Source organism: Nuphar pumila, chromosome 8, assembly GCF_984573655.1.
Source record: "Nuphar pumila chromosome 8, dmNupPumi1.hap1.1, whole genome shotgun sequence".
Classification (NCBI taxonomy): Eukaryota; Viridiplantae; Streptophyta; class Magnoliopsida; order Nymphaeales; family Nymphaeaceae; genus Nuphar; species Nuphar pumila.
This window is the reverse complement of record NC_143256.1, coordinates 9,187,963-9,192,839: the sequence shown is the minus strand read 5'-3', so window position 1 is coordinate 9,192,839 and position 4,877 is coordinate 9,187,963.

Here is a 4,877-nt window from a genome sequence, read left to right as displayed (position 1 = left end):
CCTGATGGAGGGCGATCAGGTGCCTAAGGCACAAAAAATGTGCCTTGCTTAGTTGTCATAGGCGCTAGGCAGAGCCTAGGCAGTGAGCCCTTAAAAGGCCTAGGCGGGGGGGGGGGGTATGCGGTACCCGAAATAAAAATTTTAAAAAACATAATAATAAACATGTGTACAACATAAAATCAATCAACAATAAGCAATAGACAAATAATATATCGTTGAACACTGTAAAACAATTATATTACATAACCTTAACCTTCTCAAACAAATTAAGAATAAATTAACAATTGAATAAACAAACCATACAACTAACAATGTGAATGAACAATACACAAAAAATAAAATCATGTATACAAAAAAATTAACTACAATAGACATAATACAAGCAATAAACAAATATTGTTTTATTCTTCTTCTTCTCAACAATAGACATAATGCAAGCAATAGACAAATAATGTTTTCTTTTTCTTCTTCTAGACAATATATATAATACAAGCAATAGACAAATAATTCTCCTCCTCCTCCTCGAAGAAGAAGAAAACAAATGATGTCTTAAAAAAAAGCCTAGCCTCTAAACAAAACCTAGGAGATCCCAGCCTAGGCAGCAATATAGGGCCTCACCGCCCAAACCTGGTCGTCCAGGTGGTGGGGCTGTGCCTAGGTCACCGCCTTTGACAACTAAGGTGCCATGTGATGGCACCTGATCCGGACTCCATGGAAGAAGGCATGAAGGGCATCGACCATATATCCTGAACAACAAAAGCAGTGGTAGGTTAAACTGTTTAGGAGACAAAGGTAACCTTGGTGATCTACTGTGTAGCTTGTGGCAGGTATGGTAAGCACTTTAGTTAAATTTCAGTGGCTTCACTTCATATAGAGTGATGACTTGGTGGTTGCATGGAATTTTGAGGGGACCTCTTCATTGACTGGAGCAATATTTAAAAAGTCGCTGAGTCAAATCGGTAACTCGGCTGACTCAGCTTGACTTGGCCATTTACCTGGTAAAAAATTTGAATGATCAGGTTCGCCACAAGACTCAACTGCATCGGCCAAGTTTTCATATGGCTCAGCTATGACTATGTACATTATTTAAGTATTTATTTATATATTATATGAGTACAATGTATGTATTTTTTATAATATACATGTATGTATACATGTGTAACTGTGTATCATATATCTTTATGTATGTAATTACCTATGTATCTATTTGATTCGTTTTGCAACTAGTGATTTTTTTCTTAAGCAAAGTTTTAGCACGTTGTCTAAATTGACAATTCTTGGGAACTATTAACCTTGGTGAGAGCCAACATATTTTTTGAAGAAAAAAAAACGGAAATTGTTTTGCAGATGTAATTAGTTCAGGCCAAACACGTAATATTATCATCGGCTTCCAAGGAGACCACTTTTGGAAATCCTATAGCCAACTTTAGGATAATTTGCTGGTGTATCCATTGATGAAAACTAAAGCTTAAAAGAGCTCGAAGCTAATAAATTTCAACGCAATAATCATTCTTTTGATTCTGTAAGAATGAAGCACTTTGATGCATGCTAAGATTTATGTCCAACATCCATAGTATATTAAAATTCAAGGCTGGAAATGAAGGGTTAGCCGTCCATGAAACATACACGTACACACATGCATTATATATATATATATATATATATATATATATATATATATATATATATATATATATATATATTCAAAAAAAGGTCCAAAATCTACAACCAATCACGATCGAACTGCTCCTTTTTAATGCTTGAGCATCTCATCGATCAGACCTCATATATTTGTTCTTTATAATTTATTTAGTAAGAAATATGCCTTACACAAAGACTTTACAACATATAGACATGCTCTTCAAAACTTGAAAAATGGACGGCTCACAATGCATTTAAAACTTTACAATACAAAGTATTGTGGGCCATCGATTTTTAACACTTTAAAAAACACATCTAAACATAGAAAATTCATAATTCAAAACATGTCGCTCACTAAATGAATGATAAAAATCCAATATGTAAAGTCCGATCGATGAAAAACTCGATCGTTAGAGAAGGAACGCCGTCAATTATCATCGGTTGTAGATTTTGGATCTTCCTTTGGTTGGACAGTCCCCCTTCCCTATACATATATATGTGTCTATGTCATACAGACTCTTCTAACTGGGCACCGCACCCGCATCCAGGCGGGTGCGACACTTTGCACACAACTTCCTTTGTGTTAGGTGAAGTGACCACACTGAGGTCAATTTCTATCCAAAAGTAGATTCATATAGCGGTAATCAAGTCCATTTTTATCTATATTATATATATAAATACATAAATGCACACAAATACACGTAGCGTTAACTTAAAACTATTAAAAATTATATATATATATATATATATATATATATATATATATATATCCTCCCCGCACACCCGCAGCCAAGTTTTTTTAAAGTGCCGCATTGCACACCCGTACCCGCACCTATGTGACATAGATATGTGTGTAAGTATGCGTGTATGGTGCTATTGGAGGCATGGAACTATTGAGTATAAATCACCTTCTTTTCGTATTTTTTCATATTTTTTTATTAGATTGGACTTTATGGATGTGATCTACAAGGGATTTTTAGTAGAAAATGAATTTTGAATCTTGTGATTGTATAACTCTTTTTTGATCGAAATGACATGATCCAAGTTTTGATCCTTCACAAATAAACCATGCAGAGAGAGAGAGAGAGAGAGAGAGAGAGAGAGAGAGAGAGAGAGAGCAAATCCTGTAGTTATGTAGCTTGTTGTCTTTGTGTCTAGGTTATTAAGGGCATGCCATTGTCTTAATTAGTACAAACATTTTCATCATGATGACATTGTCCCATATTGTTGGGAGTTGAGAGCATGAAGTAGGTCTGTCATCAGCCATCAATATTTTGGAGCTATCTCAGTGATCCAGAGAAAGAAATTTGCTTCTAAGTTTTTTGATTTTACACATTGACATCTAACTGCAGGCATGTCCATTCAAGAGGATATTATTTCAAACTCCAGCTGGGTTTTGTTGGTGGTTAAGGGCTTGTTTACTTTCTATCGTCATTATATTTCTAGATTTCCATTAATTCAATTAGCTTAAAATTATGTTTTGAAACAGTTGTGTAGATTGCATATGTTATTTTCCAGATTTTCATATGGAATATAGGACACTGCTCGTCTACCTAGGTCAGAATGTTGTTAATGTTGTGTTATTAAAGTACTTTGTGAACATTGCCTGATCTTTTTACAGAATACAATTATCTTTTTTTTTGCTTGAACTCTATTCATTGCATTTTCATGCTTAAATTTATGTGTGCTTGATAGATTGTTGCTTTTGTTAGTGCTTGAGATATTATTGGCATTGTTATTATCATGGACTCATTGATTCGGAGGAAGTTTTTGCTTGACCTTAATGCTGTAGTTTTCATCTGTATTTGAATAGTTAGCCATCGATCTTATTTGTATAGTCATATTTTGCATTTGACTCCTTGAATGACCAGAGAGCCACTGTGTGTGCTTGATAGATTGTTGTTTGTGTTAGTGCTTGAGATATTGTATTTGTTGTTGTTATTATCATGGACTTCTAGATTTGAAGGAAATTTCCACTTCTTTACATCTTAAACCTATATTTTTCATCTGTATGTGAATGGTTGGCCATCAACCTTATTTGTAGCAAGTCATATTTTGCATTTTGACTCCTTGAACAACCAGAAAGCCACTGATGATAAAATCTCTTAGTTATTTCTTTTCACAGTATATCATTTCAGTTTCTTGTGTTTTTTCTTAAATTTACATTCTAACAAAAATAGGAACTTATCCCTTGCTTCATTACAAGTATTAATCGCTTGAACCACATTACACAACATTACGTCCATCATTTGCCCTTTGATGGCCATGCTGATGGTTGATAATATACTGCATCAAACTCGATACAGTAGGTAATTCCTCTGGACACAATAGGTAATTCCACAGGATACAATGTAGTTGTGATGGATGGACCCATGAGGCATACTCAAGGCTGAGGGCCTTGTGTTTAGATCTCAGACAGCTGTCTCCCTAACTACTGATAAAAGAAATTTATCAGGGTTCAGTTGATGTCTTGTATTAGTGTCTTCTTAAATGAGATGCAATATATAATTCCACACGATGCAGCTTTGGATGTGATGGCACACTTTGCTGAGGGTTACATTTTGAATCTTAAAGGGGGCCTCTCCATCTTAAACTATAAAAAAAGACGTTCATTAGGATGTAGTTGTTGCCTTGTACTGTTGGCACTGTATTGTCTTCTCGTAGTTAATTTATGTCAAGGTCCAGAAATTTTATGACGAAGGGGAAATAGTTGTTTTTGTGATATATGTCACTTATGAATCTCCAGCAGAGTTACTGGAAGCTTCTTAGATAGGTGGGAAGCCCGATTCTCCGAAGCTCACTTCGGAAGCGCGATACTTCTTGCTTTTGAAACTTAATGGGAATCTCGATTCTCCCATGCATAACCTATTCTTTCCACACACTTCATCTATTCTTCTTATATGTTTTCTCAGGGTACTTTTTATGTTTTTTATGTGTTTTCTGTCATGCTTCTCACTCACTTTCATGTGCTTTCTCTTAATTGGTAGTCATCATTTTTAGATTTTGTTAAAAATTTAATTCTTGCACTAAAAAATCATGAAATTTAAGAATATTCACTCTTATTTTAATTTTTATTTGCATTCTATTTCTATTCCCATTCAATTCTTATATTGTTTTTTTATTCCTTGCTTCCCGCTTATACATTTCAAAATGCATTGCTTTTTGCTTTTGCTTCCGGTATCGTTTTCCGTTTCCACTTCCTAGTCTGGCAACCTTGATCTCCAGTTCCTGTGCTA